The following is a 10,047-nucleotide window of genomic DNA, read 5'->3' on the forward strand; positions in this document are numbered from 1 at the left end:
AGTAATAATATTATAATGCATGAGTAATATAAAAGATAGTAGAACTGTCTTGATCTCAACTTTGAAACCTTCCCGGTTTCTTCAGTTGGATCAACGACCTAAGGTTGTTCCCTACAAGAACCCGAACTCACTGTCGCTTCTCCAGTTGTTTACCTCAACCTACTTGCTAAACTTAGATCCTCCATTTCTAGTTTGGACTTTTCAATTAGCTTTGATCAGCTCGTCAGGACTTTTTCCTTGATCTTCGGTCCTCCAGACCTCTCGATCGCACCGACAAGCGTTGAGTCCCCTCGACCCACTTGGACTTGTACCTGGGTTCCACGATCTGCTAAGATTTCTCCTGCCTAGCCTCCAACTAGGTCTTTCCAATTGAGTAAACAGCCTGTACACTCAGTCAACTTGTTAGATCACAACAAGACTTAACTTGAACCTTTGACAACATCAAAACTTAAGTTTGATTATGGTGCAACTTGCACCAACAGGAGGGACACTATAAGTATGAGTGTAGTCTTCTCAAGAAGAATGGAAATGCTCCAAACTTCCACAACAAAGGCAATGATGAGAAGACACTTGTAGCCATGATCATTGAAATCAACATGGTTGATGAAGAATTCACCTGATGGGTTGACTCAAGAGCTACCCGACATATATGCAAGAACTGCAAGAATAAATACTTCTTCAAGTCCTTGAAGGAAATTGAAGATCCAAACTCTGTTGTCTACATGAGAAACTTCTCAACAGTACCCATCAAGGGCATAAGGGAGATGGATCTAAAATTTACTTCGGGAAAAATTGTAACTTCAACCAATGTGTTGTTTATTCCTGAAGTTATAAAAATAAATCTTGTATCAAGTAGCCTTTTGAACAAGTTTGGGTTCAAACTAGTTTTTGAGGCTAATAAGTTTGTGCTTGCGAAGGATGAAATATTTGTTGGGAAGGGTTATCTTTGTAATGACATGTTTAAGCTAAATGTTATACCTATCAATAAGAATGCATCCTTTGTTTACTTGATTGAGTCTTTAACTATTTTATAACATTTTATATTAGGCCATGTTCATTACAAAAGAATCTATGCCATGATTAAATTAGATCTTTTGACTAAATGTGCACAAAATGATAATGGAAAATGCATCACTTGTATGTTTAATAAAATAACCAGAATGTCTTTTCCACAAATTGAAAGGAAAATCAATAAGTTGGAATTAGTGCATAGTGATTTATGTGATTTGGATGCAACTCCAACTTTAGGAGAAAACAAATATTTTATAACATTTATAGATGATTGCACAAGATTTTGTTATATTATTTTATTGTACTTTAAAGATCAAGCCTTGCAAATGTTTAAGTCTTGTAAATAAGAAGATGAACTTGCAAGTAACATCTATAAAAAGTCTAAGGACTGATAGAGATGGGGAATATTATGACAAAGATTTCTTTGAGTCAACCGATATCAAACATGAGTTGACTGCACCTTATACACCACAATAAAATGAAGTGGCCAAAAAAAAATAGGGTGTTAATGGAAATGATCAACTCAATGATGACTAATGTAAGACTTAGTTGTACTCCTTATGATCAACTGTAAAATCCTGGATTTTAGGGTGAAGTTGTACTTACAGCTTGTTACTCAATAGAGTGCGAAATAAAAGAAGTTCAAGAAGTCCTTATGAACTTTGGCACAAAAGGAAGCATAACCTCAAACAGTTAAGAGTGTGGGGCTATAGAGCCATTGTGTGGCTTCTTGAACCTAAAAAGAGAAAATTGAGAGAAAAAGGTGTAGAGTGCACTTTATAGGCTATGCACAAAATAGCAAAGCTTATAGATTTATGGTAATTGAACACAATGATTCTATATGAATCAACACAATCATAGAATTAAGAGATGCAATTTTTGATGAATAATGATTTAGTTCCATTTCCAAGAACATAAAATAATTACTTGAGAAATGATGATGTTGCTAACTCAAATGACTAAAATGAGATCATTGAGATAAAAAAGAACCAAAAGGGCAAAGAAGATCAAATCATTTGATTTAGATTTTGTTACTTATCATGTTGAAGGTACAAGAAATGAACTATGTAATAAAATAACCTTTTGTTTTAATACAGAAGATGATCCTAGAACATATGATGAAGCTGTGAAATCACAAAATGCATCATTTTGAAAAGAGGCAATCAATGATGAAATAGACTCAATATTGTCAAACAATACTTGGGTTCCAGTAAATTTCACTCCCAGTTCCAAGCCAGTGGCTTGTAAATGGATTTTCAAAAAGAAATTGAAAGTCAATGAAATTATAGACAAATACAAGGCCGGATTGGTAGCTAAAGGATATAATAAAAAATTGGACCTTAATTATTTTGATACATACTCACCAATTGCAAGGATAGCTACCATAAGGATACTACTTGCAATTGCATCAATCCAAAATGGGTAATCCATCAAATGGTTGTTAAAACTGTATTTTTGAATGGTGAGTTAAATGAAGAGGTGTATATGAAACAACTCGAAGGGTTGGTGGTACCTGGACAAGAGCACAAAGTGTGTAAACTTGTGAAGACATTGTATGGACTTAAACAATCTCCAATGCAATGGCATCAAAAATTTGATCAAGTAATACTTTCTAGTGGATTCAAAATTAATGAATCAGATAAATGTATATACAGCAAGTATTCAAATGGAAAAGGTGTCATAGTATGTTTGTATGTGGATGACATATTGATCTTTGGTTCAAACTTAGAACAAGTCTTAGAAACCAAAAAGTTACTATCTAACAAGTTTAATATGAAAGATATGGGAGAAATCGATGTCATCCTAGGCATAAAGATCAAAAGAGAACAAGGATCAATTCTACTCTCGCAGTCTCATTATATTAAGAAGGTTCTCAAAAGGTTCAATCACGATGACCGTAAATCGACTTTAACTCCCTTGAACCCTAAAATTGACCATGTCAAGAATGAAGATTCAATAGTATTACAATTGGAATATTCACAAGTGATAGAAAGTTTGATGTATGCCATGACTTGTACACGTCCAGATATTGCTTATGTAGTAGGGGTGTTAAGAAGGTATATAAGTAACCTTAGCAAACAACATTGGTTGGGTGTTATAAGAATTCTAAGATATCTCAAGAACATATATTTTGAGCTATAAGGGAGATCCTTTAATATTTGAAGGGTACTCAGATGCTAGTTGGATAACGAATAAAGATGATCACTCTTAAACAAGTGGTTGGATCTTTATTCTAGGTGGTGGAGTTGTTTCCTCAGCATCCAAGAAACAAACATGCATAACTGACTCCACCATGACAACTGAGTTTGTAGCTTAGCTGTAGTGTAAAACACCCCAATTTTTTTTTCCAAGATTGTAACAACCCAACTCACAATTATATATATATATATATATATATATATATATATATATATATATATATATATATATATATATATATATATATATATATATATATTCACATCACTATTAATGTGAATATTGATCAGACAGAAATGTGCAGAATAACTTTTTCGCACCACAACTCTAACGTCAAGGAAAAGAGAATGTCATAGAACAACCATTAACTCTCTATTATTTGAATTTGACAAATAAGATAACCAACAATCTAAAAGAAAACATCAGCTCCTTATAATATTTTCTATCTCGACTCAATCCGAGGTTATTTTCATCCAAACTTTCCAACATTTCTAAAATAAAAAAACCAACTTTGCAGAAAATGTGAAGATCGCTGGGATTATATGCCAAGCTGTGCTGCCATCCACTCAAGGGTCCTGCCCCCTGACCTCTAACTTAGCATCATCTGCACCAATTCAAACATAGTGAGTCTAAAGACACAGCAAATATAGAATCTAAGGAAATAGCAAATACAAACTTTTAGGTCACATGCAATTAAGAATACTCATGCCAAGATAATTATTCATTTTAGATTAAAAGCATAATATAAGATTTACTCGGGTATTTTCCTATGAATTCAGTTTCCTGACTGTTGCTCCTCAATCTCAAAGTCGCTTGATCAAGCTCTATCAAACCATAGTACTAGGTTGGTATGTCATCCCAGTACTTTTCTGGAATTCATTCCTGTCAAGTGCAGGGCACCCCGGTGCTTATCCGAAGTCCACTACATGTCAATTTGATATGGCCAAACAAGATGTCTCTTGACCCCATATCCGTCATAGAACAACCACAATCAAGTCACATTATTCATACCAATATTCCTTGCTTCAAATCTAATATTAATTTCTGCATCATTCCTTTCACATAATAAATAGAAGTTGACATAAACTGCAAATCATCGCAAAGCAAGCTTATAATCATCACAATATTATTCATTCGAAGGCTAATAAATAGGGATTAAATGACCTAAGGTATTAAGAGGCTAATGTCCAGATGGGGGAGCCACTTTTAACCAAAGCCATGACCCGTTAATGGAAATAAAGTGAAAACTATGTAGTAGATAAGACTTAAACTATTTTGAACATGGCGTAGAAGTTGCATTTGGTATATACCTCAACATATAAACTATCCACTACAGTGTGAATGTGCGAAAAGTCCAATAGCTAGGCTTCCATAAGAAAACTTGCTCCAAGATCAGTTTAATTTATAGGCTAGAGCATGATAAAGTTGCATTGCACGTTCACCAACACCCTATGTATTATTGTGACTTCTAAAGGAAGACAAACTCAAACAGAGATGTAAGTAGTCTCTAGTGGAATGACAACAATTAAGGTTATGTATTTCTTAAGATAGGCATAAGTAGTTCCAAAGAGAAAAGGGTTTTCATGTGCTTTTTATCTGTCTCATTTAAGATTATGTATTTCTTACCATATGCATAACTTGTTCCAACCGAGACCCCATGGCTTTAGATCCCAGCACTAGCCCTCGCTCAAAACCTCTAGCCTTGGCTCTAACCTCCCACGGCTACAACCCCCTTCCTCCCATCGAACCTTGCACCCTCTCGATTCCTAGGCAGTATTGACATGGTTCTCCATCATAATCTTCACATCTACCACCATAGTTAATCGAAAACATGAAAAAAGCACACCAAATCTTACAACCATGTAATACTGTGAACAGGATGTGCATAAAAGGGATCATGTACTTGCCTTGATCGGAAACTTACTACCAAGTCGATGTGGGCTACAAAGGAGATGGCGGAACACCAAACACTCCTGGAAATCCCTAGAAATCTGAGGCCTCGAGGAGGAGGAGAAGAGGTGGCACCCCACCTAAAACCTAAGGCCCCCATTTGATATGTGTGATTTCCTATATATATATATATATATAAACAATTATTTAAATTTATGTGAAAGTGATCAATCATGTAATTATCAAAATGCTATTAAAAAAAAACTAGCTATCTATCCTCTTCTTTAAAAAAAAAATAAAGCTAAAATAAAACTTCCTTAAATGCTCTAAAATTTCCTAATGCTTTGAAAGCAAGCTCAAGAAATAATTTATAAAAAGTCCTCTTTACCACAGTGTTTCCCATCTTCTCCTTTTTGGTCTCGTATCATCTAAACTTAACTTCTAAAAGAATTCATCGTTAAACAATTTAAATAGTTCAAATAATATGATAATGGAGTAAAATTCGTAATACTACTACTAACAATAATACTAGAACATGCGATTTAGTAGTGAAATTTTTGAATGCTACATGTAACTGCCAAGGAAACCGAATGGCTAAGAAACTTGTTGCATAAGATACCAATGTGGCGAAATCCTATCTCTCCTATAACTATACATTGTGATAGAACGAGTATGATTACCAAGGCCTATAGTGAGGTCTATAATGGCAAGTCAAGACATATTAGAGTGAGACTAGTATGGTTAAAAACTTGATAAAAAGTGGAGTTATAACCATAGATTATGTTAAATCTAAATAAAACTTAGCTGATCCTTTAACAAAAGGATCAACTAGAGATATAGTTGAAAGAACCTCCATTGAGATGGGGTTGAAGTCCATGATATAAACCTTTAATAATGGAAATCTCAATCAAACATTACCGCATTGCATAGTCTTGGATTCAATGTAGTAAAAAGTACATTGGACAAAGGTTGAAATACTATATCAAAGATAAGTGTTCAAATTCCCACTAGTAAAATGAGGATGAACTTAATGATTCTTAACAAGTCTTAGAAAATGGCACAAATGGTGGGAGCATTTGAGAATTTGCCTATATGAATGTAGAATTTAATTATTCATGAAAGTTTTGGACTTAAACTTTGACACATTCATGAAATGATTGTAGCATTACATAAAGTGTATGCTATTTATAATAATTGCAAAGAAGTGAATCTTTATGTGATGATTCATGTGGTTTGTTACATAAACCTTTAGTTCAAAGCTTAGCTACCAAAATGGTTTACAAATTTCTAAGAAACTATCATTAAGTGTAACGCCCGAAAATTCTCAAACTTACATTAGAATTATCCTATGATTTTTCTGGAATTTTTAGATATTTTTCCGGAATTTTCCGAGTAGCGGAAGTAGCAAAAGTAATTAGATAAGCAAAATGGTTTAAGCGGGAATCGAACCCGGGACCTCTCGGGTCCGCTAAACCTTTAGTTAGCCTTAGTAACCGGTGAACCCAGCAGGGCCGTGCTGAAAGAAAGAGGAACCAATTATATTTATATTAGAGTTGGGTTCAATAATCCACTTAATATAAATTAAGAACTTAAGTTGGGTTTGGTTTAATTTGGTTCGGCAGCCCTCTCCTCACAAAACCTCACGCCACTTTCTTTCTCCAAACCCTCACGCCGAACACCTCTCTTCTCTTCCTCCTTCTCTCGGCGCCACACCAAGAAGACCTAGGGTTCTCTCCCTAGGGCCCCAAGGTCATTTTTCGGCGACGATTTCAGCACAAGGACGTTCCCCTCCGCGAGTAGAGCACGTGGACGGGAGCGAATCATCGAGAAGTCGTCTCCACCGGAATTTCTAGCGATTAGATTTGTAAGAAATCTAGCACACAAGGTAAGAAACCCCTCACCTGCAGTATAATAGCTTACGTTTGAGTTTTGATGCTTTAGTTAGGATGTATGCGGATTTTTTATCGATATCTAGGGTGTATTTAACTCTCTTCGCAGATTAGGGATTTAGTTGAGCACCTCTAGATGGGCCGGACACGTCTTCCCTCTTCAGATAGGAGGTTAGACGTTGTCGGGTGCCTAGAGGTGGTCTCCCTAATGGGGGAGAAGAGTTAGAGCATCCTAGGGGCTCGATTAAATGTCTAGCTCAGTAATAGACAGTTTAAAGAACTTATTAAATGCACTAGAAGCATTTAAAACAGCAAGTTAGTTTATTTCAACTTATGTAGGACTACAGTCCAATGGGTAGGCTCCCACAGTCGCCTCTAGGTTCAGACAACCTAGTTCTAGGTTCAGATAACCTAGATTCAGCAAAATAAGTATATAGCATTCAGTATTTTACTTTCAGCAGTGGCACTGTATTGGATTAAATATCCACTGGGCTGGACTCCCATAGTCGTCCCTAGGTTTAGCTAACCTAGTAAACCCTACTAGATTCGGAACTTGTAATCCCGGGTATGGATAGGGATGCGCGCATAGTAAGTACAGTTGCCAGGGCCCATCAGCAGCATGTTCAGTATTTTCACTTATTATATGTATAGCTTTTCAAATTCACAATCAGTTATGTGAGTTCAGCTTAGTTTCAGTACCAGCTCAGTTAGTTTAGTACAGATCATGATCAGTTTAGTTCAGTTCCATGATTTGTTTTCAGTTTCAGTTTTCATGCTCAGCTCTATTTTCGCAAGTATGATAGCTTGTGTTCAGTTCTTGATTGCTATGCTTGTATGATCACATGCCATGCCATGTTTAGCCTAGTCAGTATATTGCAAATAGCATGCTTTGAAAATCATATCTGCATTGTATGCATGTTTTTGTGAGGTAGATGGTTTTTTACTAAGCTTTTTAGCTTACAGATGCTACTTTTCTTATACTGCAGATATAGGTAAAAGAAAAGTGGACTAGTGGAGGCTAGAGGGCAATGCAGATCAAGATGTGTGTGGCAGGAACTGGAATAAAAGATCCTTAGGGGATCTAGCAAGCTTAAACAATTGAACCTTTAGTATTTCTATTGTCATGTACTTTTAATTGTTAAATGCTATGAACTAGAAAACCATGCTTTACATCCAGTTAGAATGCTAGCTTTATGTCATTAGAATATATTCTATGGATTGTATAAGTAAAATGTGAGATTTTGGCACGCCCAAGTGCTGAAATCAGAGTTTCAGGCTGAAATCAGAGTTTCAGGCTGAAATCAGAACTCTGATCGGTCTACAGACCGATCAGAGAGTGGGTTGTGCCGCTGGATCGGTCAGCTGACCGATCCATGCGCGAATAGAGAGTTGACCTCGACCGATCAGTAATCCACTGGATCGGTCAAGCCGACCGATCAGTGTACTCCTGGATCGGTCGGTAGACCGATCCAGCCGTGTACAGGAGCGACAGCTTATGGATCGGTCAGCCGACCAATCCAGAGGGTTGTTTCCGTGCCAGCATCAAGCTGGATCGATCACTGGATCGATCCGACAGACCAATCGATCCATGGATCGATTGAAATGCCTGATTACAGCTAGCAGGTCATCCGAGAGGCATAGATTCTCTTTCCTAGCATGTGAACAACTCCTAGGTACACTTAGAATGTTAAGTTCAGATTTTACAGAAATTAGTTTAGCAAAATTTTAATAAACCCTGTTTTCCGCACAGCATATAGACAGCAGAAACTGTAGCGACCGGCCTTACAGCCAGTACCCAGAAGGTGGGTCGTTACAGAGTGGTATCAGAGCAGTGTTCCATACTTCCTACACACACATCAGCATTGTACCTGCAGCTTCCAAGTAAGAATACCTCTACTCTCTTTATTGTTCTTGCTTTCTAGTTACAGTTCATGTTTATATGCCTACTGCTTGTTAGTATGTGATAGTTTTAAACATGATATCAGTAGTTATATAACTGTAATTACCTTAGTTATGTTATGTTCTCTATGTCTTTAGAAATGGCACGAGGACGCCCAGCTAGAAGGGCACTAGCTACTGAGCCCCAGCAAGAGGCAGGCAGTTCAGTGCCTCCTCCAGACATTACAGCCTAGCTGAACAGCAACATGAAATAGCCACCTTAAAGGCTAACCAACATAATACCCCCACAGTCACCCCAACCGAATTTGGGACTCCAGTAGTCTTAGAGGTTCCACCACCCTACAAAGACCAAAGACTAACACTAGCACCGTTTCAAAGAATGAGCCAAGAAAGGAAGCCTATCCGATCCAATGGCAGTGGGTCAAGAGAACTTCTCAGCACTAGTGAACCATGGGATGCACAAGCCTGTTCAAAGCATGATGGAGCTTCGGACTGGCCGTAACACGAGAAGGTGAAGTGTGCCTCCTTCACCGACAGAGACGCACACGTGGTGGAAAGAATCGTAACGGCGCCCGGGAACCGTATGTCATGGGCGACTTCGAGAAAGAATTCTTCGAGGAGTTCTTTCACATACGGGTTACAAACCGCCACTACGACGAGTTCACCGAGTTTCGGCAACCTATCAGCTGAGGAAGCCGTGAAGAAATTCAACAGTTGGCCTCGCCTATGCCCTGAGCTAGTCAGCACAGAAAAGGAACGAATCCGGTTGATGCTCAAGATGCCGAGGCCGGAGATAGCTGAACGTGGCCGGTGGCATACATAGGCCACAAACCACAGAGGAGTTAGTGAGCGAGCATTACCAGAATAGCATAAAGCAGCAGAAGCAAGTCCTCTCCGAGTCCAAAGGCCAAGGAAACTCTCACACTCAAAACAGCAAGGCCACAGCTCTAATCGAAAGGGAACTCCAACAAGAAGCGCAAATCGTGAAGTGACCCAAAAGGAGGACCATCTAGCAAGCGACCCAGTTACCCAAAGTGTGCTACTTGTGGAAATTCCACCTGTGGGTTTGTCGCAAGGGCACACGGGATGCTTTGAATGTGGATAAGAAGGGCACATGGCCAAGCAGTGCCGAACAAGACCGGTCTTCCTCACCACAACA

The sequence above is a fragment of the Zingiber officinale genome, chromosome 7A (assembly GCF_018446385.1).
Source record: "Zingiber officinale cultivar Zhangliang chromosome 7A, Zo_v1.1, whole genome shotgun sequence".
Taxonomy (NCBI): domain Eukaryota; kingdom Viridiplantae; phylum Streptophyta; class Magnoliopsida; order Zingiberales; family Zingiberaceae; genus Zingiber; species Zingiber officinale.